At 30.6% G+C, this 22823-nt stretch overlaps 1 protein-coding gene across 1 annotated transcript in view; it reads right to left on the reverse strand.

Annotated features, from left to right (window-relative positions):
• The window catches only part of LOC125073784, a 97952-nt gene that overhangs the window by 45061 nt on the left and 30068 nt on the right, over window positions 1–22823 (reverse strand). The gene's annotated exons all lie outside the window — the stretch shown is intronic.

The raw sequence follows: 22823 nt of genomic DNA on the forward strand, positions 1-22823 counted from the left end.
AGCTCTACCTGAAATTTTATATTGACTATTTATTCTGATGACAGTATACTCTGATATATTAAATATTGTAATTTATCAAAATGGCCGCCGTTGAAAGCTGTTTTAACTGTAACGCTCTCTGGACTTAAGATTGAAACGTACTTTATGTAGGAAGACATACTCGTAAGTATGTGATTATGTACTGTAGAACTGTAGATTAATTAATAGTTAAGTCGTTAAGTCGTAAGACCACGGGATTTTCCAAGATGTTATAAATGCGACAGAAACCCAGTCTGTTACGTTTTCACGGCTGAACCACTGAACTGTATTTGATGAAATTGTCTATGAGGCATGCTTGAACCCCGAATAAGGGCCTATTTTGTGCCTAAATTTGATGACCTACCCGTACCCGAGCGGCTAGTACAAAATATAAATATTAAAATATTTATTACTGTATTTTGATTTTTCTGATAATCGATTAAATTCGGTAAATGTACATAGTTGGCCATTATTTAATGACATTTTTAAATTTGATTTAAAAATAAATATCAAGTCTTATTAAATATAATTAAATGGAAATACTGTGTTTTCTCAATTAAAATCTTTTTGAAACTTTGACAGCGCGTTAAAGTTGGTAAAATAAATGGTTCTGTCAAAAAAATCGTTCATTTCACCAATCTGCCTAAATGCGGGTTTGGAGGATTCATACGAATATAGTCAGAGTTCCATGTTTACGGTTCAGAGGCACGCGTTTATCTAGTTTAGTTAAGATTCTGGTAGCTATACAGTACATTGTTGTTTAACTAATAAAACAGGCGATGAAACAGAAAATTCCAGACGCTAGTCATTCTAGAATCTAAAATTATAACGTCGATAGCAAATCACCTTGTCCCGTTGCGCGTGCGCACGATCACCAGCTGACGGACAGAAATTAAATCAACTATTAATCTGGTTTATTCAGTCATACAATAAATAAGCTTCTAGATTCATATAATAAAAAAAATAAACAATTTAGGTTTCGATTTTTGTGTCACATCGCATTACGTTCTGACAAAAACGCCACGGGCAAAGATTTGTAAAATGTATTTTATTCCGAATAAATAAGATCTAAAATTCATTAAAACGCGCGAAAAACAAGTGATATTTAAGTCAGAAACCCTTATGTTAATGCACGGTGAGTCTAGAAACGAAATACCAAGACCTCGTTGGTTGACAAGGCCGCAAGACGAAATTTAATAGTAAATAGATTCGCATGCAAATCATAAGTAGTAAATATTGTATAATGACATATTTCCGAAAACATTATTTTAGGCGTTTTAGTCGTAAAAACACTTATTTCTTAACTGGCTCTGCCTACGGCTTGATGACGTAATTCTCGAAGTATTTTATGATACAAGGATAAAAGGCTAAACGAGAAACCTAATAATTAATTAAGATTGATATACGATAAACTAATAGAGTAAAAAAACTAATTTTGACATAAATTTGGTGATTTTAAAAATAATTTACTTATAAAACAACTTACTCTCCTGTGCCTGAATTTCAGTCATGTCAAAAACATACCAATTTAATAATGTCTTAGATCTAAACATGTGCACCTTAAAAAGCAACCTTAAAACTTTGTGTTTACGTGATAGATATGCTAATCATAATAATAACATCATCTAAGCTTCACATCTCAATCCGTAATATTTATATTTAAATCCTATCTAGTAATAATAATGCCAGCAAAAAAAACAAAAGAAACACTATTCCAAAAGAAACACCAAAGGCTACACGTTTGACGAGATACAATTATCTTAAGAAACAAAAATATAATTAATTCTATAGTATTTTTTTAGAAATAAAACATACATTTTCCCTTATAGATACATATTTAAATAATGTATGGGTGGTTACATAATCAAATTTTATTTTAACTAATGACGTTTACCTTCGAATTTGCAAATGGCAATAAAAACGATTAATCTTTAATGTTAAAACTTAAATACGTGCAATAAATAACACAATTCGTATCAATTAATTACTTATATAATTAAGATTTATAATTTAATTATATTACATTTAGTTGGTGGTAGCGCCGTGTGCAAGTCCATTTATGTAGGTACCATTCATTACACACATATTCCACCAAACAACAAGAATTGTGTTATGGTTGGAAGGCTGATTGAGCCACAAGGAACGTAATTATCTTAGTTCCCAAAGTCTATATGAGCGATGGTAGCATACCGTCAGATAGACCATTTGTCTATCCCACTATTTCATAAAAATAAATATGATATTGAGAAAAAAGTTAGTATATAAATTTATATATATAGTATATGGGTATGTTCAGTATGATACAGCATAAATCAAGAGTAAATAACTAAAATAAATTAATTCACATTACGACATGTTTTGCCAAAATTAGAACTATTCAAGAAAAAATTATGAATTAAAATTTTTAATCTGTTATTTGTTTGGATTTCAAAGACAATAAATTTTAGTTCAAAATCAAAACTTTAAAGATCTAGGTCTACCTATATACTATTCAACATAAATCGTTTCCTAGCCATTACTACTAAATACATGCAGATAAAATCATACAGTTTACACGCTCAGTGATGCGCAGGCGTGATAGACCATCTTGCGCGTGCGCGGAGCAATTAAGAAAATTTTATTGAATGCTTTTTATCCAAACACGAACATTTGAAAAAACAATACATCATTTTAAATTATACTCATATATAAGACAGGTGTTTATTTGTATGACTTCAGATTCGCAGCCCGAAATAGACTTTATATAACAGGTTTAAAGTTGAAAGTCGCATAAAACGATTTCGAAACAAGTGCTTTAACAATAGTTTATGTCTATCACTTTCTATTGGCCCTGTGAGATGTTCTTGCTAACATAACTTTCACTAAAAACTAACTCAGTGTGAAAATATGTTCAAATACCACGCCAAAGTACATATCGTGAGAAAATGATAATACTATCATAATGAAACTAGTGTGAAACACATCCGGGTTGAATACCAAATCCTTATCGCACGGGAAAAAGCGTATTTGATAGATTTAAGTGTGACTTACGTCCATATATCGATTTGGCGCCATAGTTTCTTAAACGTCACTTTGACAGATCAAGTAAATTAAACGAAAACAGTTGTATTACGTACATTTTAATCGTAATGACTTCATATTTACAAATATTTTTCGATACACAAATGTAGATGTCCGATTCCAATTACGCCGCCATTGCCAAAAGGATATTTCAAGATTTTTTTTTTTTACAAATCAGTCAAGGACTTTAGAAGACGTCAAAGAAAAAATATTGATGTTTTAAATGTTCTTTTTTCGTTCAACGTTATATCAATAAAAAACTTTAAGTATTTTAGCAAACATTTATGACGATTAGGTCATCCGTTTGATAAAAGGAATCATCACTATTGGTTTTGTGATCAAAAACTTATATTGATTAAAATAAAACTAATACGATTTTAAGCGTTAATTGCTTAACTTTTTACGTATGTATTTATGCTATATTTTATAATAAGTAAAAACCTGTACCCTTTTGATTATTATATATATATATACATATGTATAGATGGACTGTCAAAACTGACAACGAGTCGAAATGAATAGTGCCCAAATGATGCTCACTAAGTACACGCACACTAATAAACTAGTAATGACGTTTGGCGAGTGTCAAACGTAGTTGACGCACACCAAGATAATAAATTTGGTTCGTTTGTTTTAGTTATTTTGTAGTGGGACGCTCTATCTAGATACATATATAAATTATCTAAGGTACCCGTTCAATCGCGCGATAAAATAATTTCCAAAACTTCTTCCCAAAAATAGAGGAGACCTTATGCACTCAGTGTGGAATTTATGAAACGTAAAAAACTCATTTAACGAGTTTTATACATCTGGATTTATTGTAAAAAAATACACGTACAGTTGATTCAATTTATTATATACACAACAAAACAAGAAAGAATAATTATAAATTCCTTTAATCATCATTGTATATTATTATTTATTGAGCTCGGAATTTAAAGTATTCATTAATTTTAAAATCGATACTCGCAGAAACAAAACTACACGACGATAAGGAAATTCTCTTAAATCTTTTGAGTCGTGTACGTATTTTGATATAAAATAAATCTGTTAATATTTTATTTATCAATTTACTTTTATTTATAAACAAGGTAGAGTTCAATGTACTCTCGAGTTAGTCGAGTTAAATAAATTGTAACAATTCTTTAATCGATTTTAAATTTCCGAAATATGTTTCTCGATTAATTTAATCAAATTTAATTATTAATTATGTTGTAAAATTTAAGTGTATTTCATTTGATCATAGAATGACAATGGAATAAAAATGTTGCCATGCTATTGTTATTGATGTTTATATTATAAAATTCAGTTACAATTTTGTATAAAAAACTAGTTGACAAGATAAAGATCTTAATTATAATTTAAAAAACAAAAATTGTTTTTGAATTATCAACTAAAAAAATTGGTAATATTTTACAATTAGGTTTTATGTACAAATTAAGACTGCATGGATTATCAACAGCCAGTAACATTCATTAAAGGCGAATAAATATACCTTCAAATTGATTTTAATGTGATTAAGTTCACATAATACATTAAACTAAACAAAATTCATAGAAATAGCTACTAAAAGATTAAAATCTATATGAAATAGTTAAGTATGTGACTTTTATTAAAATAAAAACGGGTTCGTGGAGACCCAGATTAATATAGAGAGAAATTTTATTGACCATTCGAAGCTATAAGTAACACACGTTCAGTCATAACTCATTAACCTCCTTATCCAAATCTTCAGATAACAATACCTTTAACAAAAGACGGATAAAGTTTTACAACAGTACATACAACTTGTCTAATATGAACAATTTCCGTACATAGGAACGTTGTTTAACGGGTGTTGTGACAAAGACTGGTTTATCTCTTTCTGACATCAATGATTTTATATTCGAAAGAATAAGACAGCATCGTTTTACTCGACACCTAAACAACTTTTACAAAGCTGTGTCATTGTATGTTTATAATATAAATTCTATATTATTCTGTTTGTTAAATAATAATAGTATACATAACGAAAAACTAAGAGAAAAAATAAACGTTTAAGTTCTTAAATGTAAAAATTGAGAAAACGTAGTCGTATTTTTATAGTAATTTTGAATTAATTGGCTACCAAACGCATACAAACAAACAAAAAAAATCAGCTTTATATGTATGCGCTTTTAATTTTTAATTGACAAGATATAATAAAGAATCTTCAAAGAAGATTAAATTGACTCCGAATACTATTAAAAACAAAGCAATGACTATAAATACATTTATTATTATAAAATACAAGAAGATATAGATGTAATTCGTATTCATTAATCTCCACGCAGTATATGTATATAAATTTTATATATAACTACTGAGATTCTAGCCGGTATCTTGCGAACAGATAGCTTTACATTTAAGGTGAACCTGTTACATGACTTGATACAAAAGTGCTGATAAGAGCCGACTAGAACAAAATATATTTTACTTGAAAATCAAATCAAATTCTGGGTTTTGAAAGCAATTTTGAATCGTTATTTCATAAAACTGTATTAAAAGGTAAGCTAGCACCGGTTTGAAAATTCTACAGAATAGAATGTCGGATTACAGCAGATACCTAATAAGTGGTCGGTACCTTCCTAGACGGGCTTGCACTAAGCCGTGCCAAAAAATATTTTTAAAAATTATTACATGGTAATAAAAATCTGCATGTTTATCGAAACGAGAACATCACTACTAAACAAGAATATAGAAAAGCCGTGTAATTAGGTTAAATAGCTCGTTAAATATATTATTTATTTTACCATATATGTATGTTAGACAAATTGACCATGAATTTACATTTCAAATTTCGTAATTATATGTCAAACTTAACACGGTATTGTTAACTTGCTTATTAAAACATGACACATTTCAATGTTTTTTTTTATTTATAACGTGTACACGCGTATTAAAGGCACAAATTATTCTGCTTAATACTGATAAATTACAAGAGGCGTGATGACCATCAATTAATCCGCATTGGACCAGCCTGGTTTTTAGTTTTAGTTTAAAATTACTAATAATACAAGAAATACACTTTAAAATTGATCGTGTATATCTCCGAAACAAAGTTATTATATAATTTAAGGCATTAACAATTTTTCATTTACCTTTCATATTGAAACATGTAATGAATGCAATAAATCATGTTGATCTGTTGAGTAACGGTGAGTGGTTGAATGGTACCAGGCGAACGTGCAAAGTGGTACCACGAGACAGCGACACTATTAGTTAGCCACACATTGAATGTTATTTAATCTCATTATTGAGATCATTTTAAATAACTTTGATAATACAATGGAACAGAAACTCAAATCTCAAGTTTCTACGACACTATTATTATAACGCCTCGTTAAATAAAACTACTATCAGTAAGCAAAACGAGACGTTACTCGAACATACTAATCGGGCGTAAATCAGACATTCTTTACAGAAACTAACAAGATTGCAAAGCAAGGAAGTTATGGAATTGTTTATTACGTGTAAGAAAATTACAAATAGTTATGTAATATTGTAACTGTATACGCGAAACTCGGTAACGGTTCGTTCAAAATAACATTGCTTGTGTTTGCTTGATACATATATTTATTACATATGATTACATATATAACATATTAGTTATCGCCCGCGGTTATGCTCTTGTTTTAGGCGTTGGTTAGGTGTTAGGTATAAAAAAGCCTATGTTCTACCTTAAGGTCCAAGCTTGCATTTTAACAAAATACATCAAATTCTTATTCTTATATAGAGTTAATTTCGCATTCCTAATATTAGTATAGATTATTTTTCTAGACATATGTAACCTCTACGCTCATAACCTTAAACATGATTTATCGAATGTCGTATATCGAACAGTTCTTTTTTTTTATTATACTTTTTTGGGCGCATTCGAATTTAAATTCGAATTTAATTTAATATATTGCAAAGTATAATAAACGCAAAGTTTTAAGATGATTCTATAACTTATTTCAATTGTTATAAACTAAGGTATGATCACAAAACCTCGACATTTCTAGCCTTAAAGGTGTAATGAGACGGCTAATAGACAATATAAATTTAAAATATTACAATTTAAATCGTTCTATATGACAGTTTATCTCTTAATATAATAACTTATGACATTAACAATAGTTCTGTACTTTTAAAATGAGGTCGTTGTATATTAAAATGATAGATTTAAGAGTATATTAGCTAGGGATTTATCTGAAGTGTGTTTATTATTTTTAATATGTATAAAATGTTGACTTTATTGAGTCAATGTCACGAACTTTTGTCCCAATTTTTTTATATTAAATTTACATTGAACTTTAGTATTAACCAGCTCACCTGTGTTTGTTTTTAGTAGTGATTAGTTAAACCAGGGCCGGCCTTAACCATCTATGCGCCCTGGGCTGGACATGCATTCGGCGCTATTTTTAACCGAAAGCTTTTTTTCAAAAAGGAGGAGGTTATCAATTTGTCCGTATTTTATTTATATGACCAGCGTCGGACTGGGTCGGTCATAGACAGCGGTTTGAAAACACAAACTACGTGGCGAGCATAATTACAGTGTGATCTAGGACCGACTCTAACAATATGCGTTTGGCATTGAGGGTATGTAGGAAGGGAGGCAGGAGACTCCAGATCTCGGCGCCCCCCAAATTTGGCGTCCCTAAAGCACTGAGTTAAAAAATGCTGTCATCTTATTTAAAATGCCAAATCCACAATGACAGAAAAAAATAATCAGAGTTTAAGTAAACACTCGCTAAATCATTTTTATAAGTAAGACCGATATGTATTTTTTTTATTGTAATTAATGGATAATGAGGCTTGATCTAAGCTAAATACCGCCGCCCTTGGACATCTGCAACACGGACACTTGCGGGTGCCGGCCTTTGAGGAATGAGTAGGCTCATTTCTTGGAGATTCCCAAAATCATATCGGTTCGGAAAAACCGCCGAATTGTTTTCACAGAGTAAAAAAACTATGCGATAATGTCTAAAATCTCTGTTTGGATTATTTTGTTATCAATATATGTTATAAGGGTTAAATTTTTTCCAAAGCTATTTTATTTTTAACAAATAAAATCGAGGAGAGACTATAGACACTTAAATTGATTTAAATCGATATCGATTAAGCAGTTTTTTCATAACTAAAAAGTTTTCTATATTGTTATTTAAACAAAAATCTTTGTCTCACTAATTAAACGGGGGCGAATGAATTATTGATACCGCCATTTACAAACAGGTTCACGGCTGGTAATAGTTGATCCTGACAATAACAAGGTTGTATTATTTAGTTGTATGGAATTTATTACAATGAATTCTTGAATTTGTTTATTTCATGGTTGCGTACGTTTTAGTTTTCTTGTTTTATAAAGCATCGGTCCCAAATAAACGGGTTAAGGGCAAGCATATACTGATGAAAGGACTACATAAATAAAAATGTATGTATAGATTATAAGTCTCTCATCAAATTATTCTATACTGAAATCTTCGAACTCGAAGAAGTTAAACTTAACTTTTTTTTTTATTCCTAATGAATTCAAACAAAGATCTGCAATATTCCTATTCACCCCTCGTACTAGCGACTTCTATTTAGTCTGTATAGAGTATACCTTTGCGCTTTGATATATATTATATTATAGTTTTTTTATTAAGTAAGTAATTTTTTAAACAATTGCTTAGCTAATGAAAGTTGAAGTTCAATAGTATATTTATACAAACATACGGAATAGATTTTATATATGTTTATAATACTGTTATTATGAACTACATTTATACGAGACCATAATAGAGTATCTGTCCTTGTTTTTAACCTACACGGAATCGAATTTGGTAATCTTAAGTGTGTCGCTTAGAAATTTATGTTAAAAGATCCGTTAGATACTCGTGAAGTGTAATAAAATAATATGGATACATAAGAACAGATATATTTAAATGCTTTGGACATATTTCCATGAACTCTCCGATATATTTCATAAACAGAAATGACCTGTAAATGCTGGAACTATTGATAAGCAAACTTCTGGTAACACTATTGTACTGCTCACATTAGATACAATTGTAATGACGTTTATAGGCGTCTAACGTTCTAGAAAGTTTTAGGAGTTTGATTTAATTCTACCAGGCTGTTCCAATTACGATCAGTGAGTATTTTAGTGTAGGAGGTTGACTTATGTACTGTCAATATTGATTGTTACTGGCAATCGAATTTTCTATTTTATTCCAATTTTAAAATTAAAATAAAAGAAGACGATATCATCCCAATATAAGTAATGCTTTATCTAGGAATATAATTTATCTTAATATATAAAGCATTACTTATACGAAACAAGAAATATAATTTTAGTTTTATTATATATAACATTTTAATATACATACATACAAATTGAACTCCTTTTGAAGTCAGTTAATTAATTTAATTCTAAAGGAAATATTTAAGTGAGATTTATTCGTTACACTACACACTCTCGTTAGCGATATCCTAGGATGTCGGACAATTACCATAAGGCATTTAAAAAAAAATTAGACTAATGTTATTTCAGTCTGTCACTGAGTTTATATAATAACCTGATTATTATACAACTATCTTAATAATATTGGACCGTAACGTAATACTTGTATCGGTTGTATACAGGGCTTATTATCAAACAGTATTTATATTTTATTGTATTAACTTTATAATATATAAATAATTATTTTTAACGACTACTAATTAATTTACATAGCTGAGGTTTATCCACGGACTTTTTCTAATTAAATTCGGTGAATTTATAATGATAATATTAAAATTAGTTCAAGTTCTTCGTACTGAGCCGAGATGGCCCAGTGGCTAGAACGCGTGCATCTTAACCGATGATTTCGGGTTCAAACCCAGGCAGGCACCACTGAAATTTCATGTGCTTAATTTGTGTTTATAATTCATCTCGTGCTCGGCGGTGAAGGAAAACATCGTGAGGAAACCTGCATGTGAATAATTTCAACGAAATTCTGCCACATGTGTATTCCGCCAACCCGCATTGGAGCAGCGTGGTGGAATATGCTCCAAACCTTCTCCTCAAAGGGAGAGGAGGCCTTTATCCCAGCAGTGGGACATTTACGGGCTGCTAATGCTAATGCTAATGCTTCGTACTTTTCCATTGAATGGAAAACCTTAAAATTCAAATCAGCTACTCTGATCAATTATCATTCACAATTCGCTTTTATATTATTACTGTCGTTTAATATTTACGAATTGAACTTATAAATATACAATCTATTTATACACATTATGCGAAACAAATAACAAAAATGATATAATTAAAATCGTGAACAAAAATAAAGACAAAATATTGCCATTTTAACAACTCGACGACATTTACGAACACGCTGTATATAATTGTTCGAGCTGTGATTGAAGTGAATGTCGTCTGGTCGTTTAGCAATTTAAATAATGTATTAATAGCGTAAATTATTTTTATTAAGAACTTCACAGTTTTTTATTACAGTTACTTTTATGTAATGTTTTTTATAACGTTTGTAATAAGTAGAAGTCACTGGCGAAGACAAAAAGCCGAAATGGTCCTGTGTTTAGAACGCGTGCATCTTAACTGATGATTTCGGGTTCAAACCCAGACAGGCACCACTGAATTTTCATGTGCTTAATTTGTGTTTATAATTCATCTCGTGCTCGGCGGTGAAGGAAACCTCCATGTGTCTAATTTCAACGAAATTCTGCCACATGTGTATTCCATCAACTCGCATTGAAGCAGCGTGGTGGAATATGCTACATACCTTCTCCGCAAAGGGAGATGTGGCCTTAGCCCAGCAGTGGGAAATTCACAGGCTGTTAATGTAACTGGCGAAGATTAACACACGCAGCTCGAGAATAATAAAAAAAAAATTTTGTTTGCCATCTTTCAAGTGTGACGTAAAAAATACAGATAGTTTTGTTGTTATCTAAAAAAATGTTAATATATAAGATTTCGAATGATTAGAAATTATATCGCAAAAACTTAACCGACCAATTTGTAGACTGAGCGAAAGTTATTAACGGAAAAAAATAATAGACCAGAAGTGAAACATTAACAACCATGATAAAGTTAAATTAATTTCGGATTTTTTGAATACCAGAGCTTAACAGTTCTCAGATCTTTATCAGATCAACAATTAGTTTATAGAGCGTCTAGTATACCGCAAGTTTGTATTGTGTAAAAATATAGTTTTTGTGGCCCACACATTGGGTCATGGGATCGACCGCGTAACACAGTGATTCTTGTAGGGTGACTATGATATTAGTGGGAATAAATTATATTTTAACTCTAGAAAAGCTTATCATTTCCCACAGCCTGGTAAATGGTCTTTTATTTACGTGAATGAACACTTTGTGGTTATATCCGAACACAATAAATAGGTAATTGTTATGATGTCTATAAACCTTTATTGTGATAGAAAGTGTTAAAGTATTTACTTAAAATATAATAGTTCTTACTTAGATTAAACACCATAACAGTATTTTTTATTGAATGGGTTTTGGTACATTCAAATAGTGAAGGTAAAGCAACAGCACGCTACTGAGCAAAAGACTTTTAGCTTATAAGAACACACCATCACACAATGAAATATATATTTAATTAAAATATATTACGAAACACAATTAAAAATATTGTCACCGTCTTAAGTTGGGATACACAATGATGATACGCTACAACGCTTGTAATCATCCATTGTTCTAGACTCTTAGTGATGTATGTGTATCGTATTATCGATAAATTAATTCAATAAATTATTATTTATTTTTTTAATGTACTTTTTAATAAAAAAATATAGAAACTGTAGATTAATGAGTTTGTTGCAAAAAGGGTTTCGACTTTTATATACTCTATCAAACTAAAAGTAAGCGTATCGCATGAAGATCTGACTCGTCATAGAAAAAACAATAATTACACTTCCGCTGCCGAGCCTCATTTGTAGGAAGAAATGAACATGATGTTGGTTTTTATAATCTCAATCTAGGTCTTCTGAGTGTTCAATCAACACAACCTCGCAAGTATTACACAAGTACTATAAGTGTAATAAGTTAGAAATCTTAAGTATTGCTTTTAAAACTAAACAAAGTATTTATGCTAAAAATGCAGAGCCCTTATTTAGAAAAATAGGTTGAAAACAAGACTAGATGCACGCTCTTTCAGCATTCTTTTCTATGGAATGTTTTAGTTAGTGCTGTTTATTGAGACTAAGCTATGAAAATATTACATGGTCAATATATTTATCTATGGTGTCGACGTAATCAGATTTTAAAACGCTGTAATAACAATAAAAGCGTTAAATGTATATGAAGTCACGAATCAGTACAAGGGCGTTATTTAATAAACTTAATATTTTAAAATTAGCTTTTAATCATATCTCATACAATATATCCTTGACTTTAAAATTTCATCATATTATAGCTTAAAAAATTAAACGATGGTATAATAATAACAATGTTAAATGTATTCGTATTATATTTATTTACAAAAACTACACCATTTTAATTTGAAGCTTGGATTTTTGACAAGAAATTATAATACTTTCTTTCTATTTGTAAATTGAAAAAAAGTGTTATAATTAAATAAAAATATTTGGATAAAATGACATAATTTTTTTTAAAATATTTTTTTATCACGTGGATAGTTGTTATCGACAGATCTACCACATCACATCACTACCACATCTGAATGCGGTTGCATATGGTGTTCCAAGTGGATCACCGTTATTTTTACCTAGTCTCGGAAGTCAAAACGAGATATTTACTAAATAACATTATAAATACCGTTATAAATTTTGGTTAGTTAACATAACCATTATTTTAATATGCAGAAACGCAACATTGGTTGGTTTATAAAGCGGCTGATCCCGAGGTCCGAGGTACTAACCCCGGGTCGGAAAAATATAGCAAAACATATTGGGAATTATCTTCTAAAATTCCTTACTGCGGAAGGTACGTGAAGCCCGAGGTGAGCCCTCTGACATATTTCTAATAGTGTCGAATTTATGATTCCATCGTATTATGGAGTACATTTGAGCAATATAATTAAACTCAAACTTGTTTTCTTTGGAAAATGACCTGAATTATATTCGCTTTATAGACACGTTTCATTCACATGACGACTAATTACGATGTCATATAGCTTATAACCTTCCCAAATAAAAGAGATATCAATTTGGATAGTGCCTAAGTAGGGCGCAAATAACACGAGAATCCTTTTCGAAGATTGCACTTTTAAACATTTGTAAGCACCAAGTTTTTTACACAACAAATGTGCTTAGTTTGTATTTATAGATCTAGAGTTGAAGAAGAGTGAAGAACATCGTGGAAGGCACCAATTCACATTGGATTAGAGCAATAATAAACTTCAGTTAAAGGTTTAAGAAGAGAGCTCAATAGGTGAGGAGGAAAAGAGTTGTATTATTCTTGCTAGAAGAGATTGATGTAGTTTAATGTTACCAAAATGTTATTAAAACTTACTACATCTTAAATTTACATGGTTATTTTTATTACTAACAGTATTTAAAACGGGATACGGGATATTTACCATGTTTTTTATTTTTATTTGGTGGAGCTCGATATTTCGACATTATCTACGATTGTCTCACGAGACTGTGAACACGACATTCGTACATAATGTCGAAATATCGAGCTCCACCAAATAAAAATAAAAAACATGGTAAATATCCCGTTTCAAATACTGTTATTACATCTTGTATAAATTATAAAAAAAATGGACTTATTTTTATATTATATACTTAACCATTTCCAATGATTTATTTCAGACTGGAAGTTCCTTACCTGAAAAACATAAAATACTTTTTAGTATACATATATAAAAAAAAACATTGTGAGAACATATGTCTATTGATTAATTATATATTTGTACTATATAATTTGCGCTTGTAATGTAATGACTGCAAAAGGCTCTTGATAATTTCCTAATGATAAATTTTATTGAGTATTGATAACATGTCAAGTCATTCACAGATTTTTAAAACAAAGGGTACAGTCAGTGCAAAAAGTAAAACGATAATGCACCACCAACCATGGGATCTAAGATGTGACCCGTGTGCCTGTAGTTACGCTGGCTCACTTATCGTTCAAACAGGAACACAACAATACTGAATATTTCTGTTTAGCGGTAGAATATGATAAATGGGTGGCACCTACTCAGACTTGCACATCACCACACAATCCCTACCACAAAGTGTTAAATTATATCTACATATTCTGTATAAAAATCAACGAATACGACCCCCGCACTTTTATTATTTACATAAATAATATCGTCCTCATAAACAAACAATCTGTTTTACTTGCTAAATATAAAAAAATCAATGGAATACGAATATATACAAAAAGTTTTCGTAAATATTTACCTTTACAAATATTGTACAATAATTTTGTAATAATATTGGACTTAAAACACTAATAACTTTAATGACGTTAATAAAACCCATAAAATTCCTTTCGTAATTTCTTAAGAAAAAACTTAAAAACATTAAGGATTGTGCAAATCTAAAAACCTAGTTAAAACAAGTACACGCGTTCCGATGTCAGGTCTGGACCTTATAAGACCTAGGTAGGTTACAGGTCTAGATTGTAGAGCAACGTCCGGTTAGAATGAAGTTCTCATAAAAAGTAAAGCGTACCTCTTTAAACGCACATCTGGTTCCTTAACTTGGTTTATATTTCAAATGCTATATCCTCAATGAGGATGACTTGAAATTTATACTTATAAAATCGTCCTAAATCACTTTAATCAGACAAATTTGCTGAATCGATAAATCTGAAATTTTACATAATAGGTTTATGTTATGACGTCAGCATCATCTAAAGAAGGATTTTTAGAAAATTCCAGTTCCAAGGAGAAAAGTTTAAGTTGGAACTTTGAATGAGTTTTACCCGCACGAAGTCCAGGCAGTAATAACGAAAGAAAATTGTAATCCTCCTATTTTGATTACGATGTTGTCTGTAAATAAAACAGAAGACACATCTACGAAACTTGATCAAGCTATGGGAAGATAACTAACGTACCGACCACGCTTCTGTGAAGATTCGGCAGATTAAATAAAAACATGCACTTTTGCTGGATATATTTTCTGGGAAATCAGAAGACGAGATAAATTATGAGCTCCAATACAGTACGTGAAATCTTGGTAATTGCCTTAGATTGCTTTACTATCGTTGGTAATACTGTCTGTTTGTATATTGATTAAGTAATCAGTAACCACGATTTAATTAAATACAAATAGTTTGAAATTATTTAATAATTGCGCAACAACAGGATTTGGTCGAATATCCTTCGTTTATTGTAACCAAGGTGATCTAGTCCTAGTTAAAATTGACAATTACGGAATTCAAGTTTGCTGAAAGATGCTTAGACGTGAATTCTGTGAAGGTTAGCAGGCTAGAGCTCTAGAATTAGACCAGATCTGGACAAATTGCGATGGTAATGACTAATCTTTTGATAAATTACTTTAAAACGAGGTCGATACATTTAAAAGTATTATTGGGTGTACAAATACCTTAAAATTGACGTTGAATATTACATAAAACTGCAATGGGTAATCCGTAAGAATACAACGAAGAATATTTATACAATACTGTTATGTTACAATAATATTCAATATTATTTAATAAAATAACATATTGTAATCAATGAAATTACATATAAATCAAAATACACTTTTTACAACTCTTAGTAAAACTTTGAAATCGCCATGATAGAGAACTAAACGTAAATCTATAAGGAGTTAGTCCATTTTAAGGAATTACTAATATTCTTGTTTAGTCATCGAATTAAGCCAAAATCTTTTGCTTTTGCTCAAAAAGGTCCGGATCGAAGCCATTGCGCTATTAATGCTTTATAATACCGAGAAGAACCGCTAAAAAATATGGTAGGTAGTCTTTTCGTCTATTAAAACTTCATAGTCAACAAAATTATCAACAAAATAGACTATATAATTAAATTTATCCTATCCTATATTATAGTCATATATGTCGCATTTTGGAGTCTATAGATGGCAATATTAGTCACACATAAATATAAAAGAGGTAATTAGTGTAGCTCATTCAGCAATTTTGATACAAATGTCAATTTTTAATCGTTGTCTTTATGACCCAAACTACAAAATATACGACATCCTACCATTTAGTTCACACGGCATTCAAAATAGCTTCCTAGTACGTTTTAAGGTTAAAATTAATATATTTTAATAGATAGGGTCACGTATGTACTAGAACATTCCAATGTGTAACGTTATTGGTGAATCTGGTCTGGAAACGCTTGAATCGGAAGGCTTACAGTCGGTCTGCATTCATAGAAGTCAAAGACGTGAGAATTACCAGTAATTTTATAAATAACCTTAAAACCATATGTATGTCTGCTATATTTACATAGTTATACATACAAGTAATGATCAAGCAATTGAGGACTGTCTCCAAATGCCAAACTAAGAAACAGATAATAATAAGGCCTGCTTGCCCTGATGATAGATATCCTTAATGGTTCGGTCACGGCGGCTGATCTCAAGGGAGACCGACCGAAGGGAAGGGGGGGTAGGGGATGCAGGACAAATTATAGTGTTCAAGTGTGTGTGCAGCACAGGCAGACTCTCTACTCTCTCTCCTTTCACTCTCATTTTTTTTCATGGTTTAGGTTGGCGGACGAGCATATTGGCCAAATGATACACAAGCATATTGGGCAACTGATAAACTAATTGGACACCACCACCTATAAACAATAGCGCTGCAAGAAATATTAACCTTTCCTTACATCATCAATGCGCCACCAACCTTGGAAACTAAGACGTCCCTTATGCGTTTTACACTGGCTCCCTTCAATTACACCCTTCAAACCGGAACACAACAATACTGAGTACTGTTGTTTGGCGGCAGAATATCTGATGCCCAGACGGGCTTGCATCAAGTAAATATTCCGATCGGACGGCAAATTCGACACGACCGGAAAGACTTAAGAGACAGGACGGTACGAGAGTGTACACATTGTTAACTTTCAGACTGTTACTGAGATTTTGTCGATAGAAAAGTCCAATAACCTATTATCGAGACCTGGGGTTTGAATCTAGAATCTCAGGATCTCTAGCCATACCTTACCAATATATAAACGATTCAATGAGTTTGTCCATATCCAATTCCAAAAGCTGTCCATCGGGTGTTAAGTGTAAATTATCTCATTTAAATTCGCAAACCTCATCGGCGTCTGAAAGTGTCTCTATATAAAAAAATCGTTTGGAATCGTAGAAATTACGGATGTCGTTCACCATCAGCTTTCTAAATCCTTTTTAGTTCTTGCGAAACGAGTTTAGCATCGTTCACGATTAATGGCTTTACCGATTGCACTTTCTTTTGTTTAATAGTTTGTTAATGGATTAGTTAGTTATGTTAGTGCGTCCTTATTGACGTTTTTCTTTCTCTAAGCAGCGTATTATGTATTTTTTATTGCATTCAATTTAATTTATGTAATTTTATTGCACATTAACACACATATACAATTTATATCACGTACATTAATTTTGATAATATTATAGTATTACTCTATAATGCAAATTATATTATTATTTTCTGTATAAAATTAAGAAACTCGATACTCCCAAACGTTAAATGTCTCAACCGACTCACGGTGATACGCTATTTTGATACTTGTATACTTTAAATATTATAATTATTGCAATCAATGTCGATTGTAACTTGATGAATTTTCACGATCGAGTTCTATATCTAATTTAGATTTTTTGATTACAGGAACAACACAGAACGTCGGAAAACAATATCGAGACGGCAATTGAAGTGTTTGAAAGTAGCGAGAAGATCTTCTTATTTAGCTAAATATAAATTAATATTATTATCAAAATATCTACATTTTTATACTCAAACATAATTTGATATAAAAATGTGTAATGATGTTCCTGCGTTCACTTAATAACCTAATAAAGAGAGGGGAAACGATAACAAAACTATTGTTTCATTAAGAATAAATATCACCCAGTTTATCTTAAGTGAAAACTGCGAGTTGAAGTCACTGAATTTTCATGTGCTTAATTTATGTTTAGAAATTGTCTAGAGCTCCGCGAACATCGTGAGAATATCTGCATTTGCCAGATAATCTAAGCATAAATGTATCCAAGCCAAGCTGATGAAATAAGCCACACCTTCTTAATAGGAAAGGAATCTAGCATTTTATTTTTATTTTGACTCTCGTTTGTTCATTGTTGTGTCATTTCATATAAAAATGTCTTCAAACGATAATAGAGTAAATATTAAGAATAGTTAAAATCAGTGATTTTAAAACTGTGGCTCACGACCTAGGTGGTAGGAGCAAACCAATAGACTCGGGTCGTGTGTTTTCGTGAAAACGCAATTTGTTGTAGATCCTATACTGCAATTAAATATAACAATTTCAAGTTAGAAGCTATGACTACAAAATATTTTGATGACTTATATAGGTTTACCACTTTATATTATATTTACTACTTTAAGAACTTCGTTAAATTTAGACTGAAGAAGCATAGCTGCCATATCTTGTTAATTATCAGTATAGAACTCAGCGAAAAGAAATTAAATACATATTAATTAAATTAAAATTATAGATTAAATTTTGTTATGACCTGGAGTGTTGCCAGAAAATTTTGACTTGTAAACGTATTCACGTATTCAAGAAGAAAACACTGGTTTAGATTAATACAGAGTTTTCGAAGAATCACGAGACACGATTTGTATTTTATTCAAATGAATATTATTATAAATATATTTTTTTAATTTAATTGTTATTAATATCAGAACGATCAGAATAACTTCCATTTAATTTTAAGCTTAAAAAATTAAATAAAAGTAAGTTTATTTGTTTCCTTATGTACACATATTTTATTCTTATATGAATATAATGCTACCTTAATTGGGCAAATATAGAACAACAATTTTATTAAACAAATCATATTTGTATTATTGTTGAGGATAATGATTGCCAAAAAGGAATTAATAAGAAATTGAAAATTGATCAAAGAACATTTAATACGATAAATATCAGTGTTAAATCCAACAAAAAAATGTTGTCAATAATTATAGTGATACGCAATACAAAATAAAAATAATAATAACTACTAACTAACATTTGCATAAGAATATTTGAAACATATAAACTCAATTGTACTTTTTAAAAACGATTCAAGATTTACCAGAAATACAATTCTAAATTCTAGAGTGAATCTCTATATTGTCCATAATTGCATAATTTGTTTCTTACGATCTATGACTCATGTACCATATAATTCTGGTCATCTAAATTCAACCTTTAAATCTTGTTCTTCTACTATATCTATAAATAACCTCACTGTAGATTATTGTGACCTTTTGACCGCTGTTGAAGATGGCTCAGTATGTAAAAACAGATGATGCAAAATAAAACATGTGAATACTTCTTTAATTTATGTAAATTAAAACAATAATTTATATTTATTTAATAATAACAAATTGTAAAATAACAGTATTTTTTATCAAACAAATATTATGTGTCAGGCATCATAGACATCTCACAAACACTTTATTATACTTAGCTCTGAAGCTGAGATTTGGATAAAAAGAGGACATAAATTCTACCCTTGTGGTACTCCCAAAATAAACGCTATGTACTCTTATTTCATTCTTGTGTAGAAACTTCTTATCATTAAAACATTTATTAAGCCCTAATAGCGTATGGTTGCTTTTTTTTAAAAGCTTAAGAAGCTATAATTGAAGTTCAAGCTGAATTTTTTTTATTACTTCATTGGAACAACTATACTTTGAAGACGTTTGTCTGATTACTTTTTGTAATGGACCTTGTGAAAACGAGTTAGGATACGTCTAACGTGTTATGATAAGCTTTGAATAGATATTTTATTTAAACATAAATCAAAATATTTTCCGTCATACTTTAAGCATTAAAAACTCCTCTGAATTTAAAGCTAAATTAAACTAGTATCTCCTAAGATCCAAAATAAATAAACATCACTTACGCAAACGTTACCAAATTAACAATCGGTTTTGTCTTTGTCGGTATGATAGAATTAAGTCTATGTTTGATAATGTGTAATGGACTGTTTTTGGGATTGTGAGAGACACAATCATATTTTGAGCGTTTGACATATTTCAGTTCATAACAGAAAAAACTGCAGTCTGAGACAAAACACACTCGCTTTTTGTCTTTATAGATTCGCTTGCTCTAATCAAAGTAGAAAACATTGCATTGCCAGTTGACAGACGCAAGAATACAATAATAAAGACATCGAAGTAGTTTACCAAAGTGGTCATTTCTCTAGTAATAACAATATCTAACACATGGATTGCTTTAAAAATAACTTTATTTTTTCCATTCGTAAATCACTAATGACGTGATCGAACACCTGAATTAGCTAAATAGTTAATAGTGATTTTTATTTTGTTTACTTTATAACCGAAACATTACACTTAACCAAACTAAAATTTGTAGTTGTGTGTGTCTAGACACATACATCTTTTTCCGTTATCGTTTCCGGGCAACCCCGTATCTCTATTACAAATCACCCTAATGTGAAGCAAAATAGAACATTGTCGTACTATGTGCCCAGTGCCTTAAAATATTCATTATTAAAATTTGAAAATTATTTGTGATTGAGATTTAAAAAAAATAGTTTTTATAAATATTTACTAAAATACTGGCTGGAATAGCGGTTAAACATAATATTTTAGGAAGAATAACCTTTAATATCATGTAACATTTGTATTATCAACATCAATTTAGTTTACTATCCCCTATCTTAAATTCGTTTAAGAATATTTAAAATTAAATGAACTTCTCGAAAGGCATCATTACAACTACCATAAAACTCAATAGCAACTTCGGAATGGAAAACAGAATTGTTTTATTTTATGGCAACACAATTCCCAGGTGATTAAAATAAATATCAATTGTATAATACATTTAAATGGAAGTGTTTATTATGAGAATATAACTCAACTCTTCACTCTTCATCATAAGGTTTCGTACTAGTATATGTATATGAATCAGAGTTTATATATACTAATAGTGATATTAAATTAAAATATTCAAAAAGGTCAAATTAATCAAAAAATCACATATTTCTTACGCCGGTTCTTCTCAGAGAATTTTCTCTTCGTAGTAATTTTTACTTTGAGTACCAATAAGTAACTTCTGTCTTGAATATAGACGTCTACGTTGAATTTAAATTTTTAGAAGTAGGTAGAATTTACCACCATTTATTAGGTTCACTCTTCTCTAGTGCAGTAGGTTTCAAGGTTATGTCAACATCCTGCCCTGTACTGATGAAGGTAGATAAGCAATTGACAAAATTCATCCGACAAATGACAAAATCCAAGTTTGCTCGCGACTTATCTCATCGCTGATGACAAAATGTATTATGAAGACAAATTAAAAATATAAAAACTATTTAAGTACTTGCGAATTCAAGGGTGATATTTCGTTCGATTTCACATATTAAAACCACTGGGTCATTTAACTCAAATGAAATTCTTAGGTCCTTATTTTTACATTAGACACAGAAAGCTTAACAATGAATCATTTGGTATCGCTATACGTTGCAAGATAAGAACAGGTTTTTACGAGTATATTAAAATTCATACAAGTCAGTGGTAGACGTCGTGTCCGGTTGGATCTACTTTCGATCCACAAATCAAGGTCAAGATGTTGTAGAAATTTCACGCACCGACGTTTTGAATCTTGACGCTTAAATAAACAAAAATTCCAACACATTTAGCAGCAATAAAACTGAGGTTATGTTAAAATATAAAGCGATTCTGATAGTATAATATGAGATTCGAAATCAGCTGTAACTATGTTGTTATTGTATGTGGTTTAAAATAGTTAAGTAGAGTACAGAAGATACTATTTACAATAAACTACCTTGATTTTTGAAGAATCATTTGATATATCAACTAGCTTGTATGTGATTGAAGCATCATCTCCAAGTATTTCCCATTAAAGGAAATGAGGCCTTTGCACAGCATTGGATCAATAACAAGTTAATCCACTGAAACCCTTTTTTTTATTAATACATACTTCTTTACTTCCTTAGAAAATACATCTTAACAAAGCCAGAACAGATTGTTAGTATTAGATAAATAATATTATACGCAGTCATCTCCTGACCTTTTAATTTACACGTAACGTAACAAGTTAAAGTTAATAAGTTTACAATTTACATAATAGACAGACTTCCGTATATACGTAAGAAAAGGTCGTGAGGAAGAATTTCAGTATATTATACTTTTAAGAGGAAAGTTTCATTGAATCTGTGTACTAAAATGAATAAAATTAGTACACTAGTGATAATACTGTTACTTGCACCAAAAGTCTGCAAATTTCACTCCAATCGGTTAAGCTGAATGGGTTTGCCAGATTTACTAATTTAGAAATTCACAAGCCTTATTCGACAGTTATAAGTAGCAGCCTGTATATTCCACAACTGTAAGAGTCTGCCAAAATACTTGCTTGAATTGTTTACGTCATCCTCAAATTAATGAGATAACGATAAACCTTGTCTTGATTTGGGCTTCGAATTTCCTACAAAACAGGGCAAACTTATCCATGTCTGGCTTCGCTCATGATATTATCTAAATAAGTATTTGAAAAGGGACATTTACCATGTTTTTTATTTTTTTTGGTGGAGCTCGATATTTGGGCATAATCTACGAATTTCCTGTTCACGAGAATGAAGTTTGCGGGTAGATGTTGA

This window comes from Vanessa atalanta, chromosome 25 (assembly GCF_905147765.1).
Source record: "Vanessa atalanta chromosome 25, ilVanAtal1.2, whole genome shotgun sequence".
Classification (NCBI taxonomy): domain Eukaryota; kingdom Metazoa; phylum Arthropoda; class Insecta; order Lepidoptera; family Nymphalidae; genus Vanessa; species Vanessa atalanta.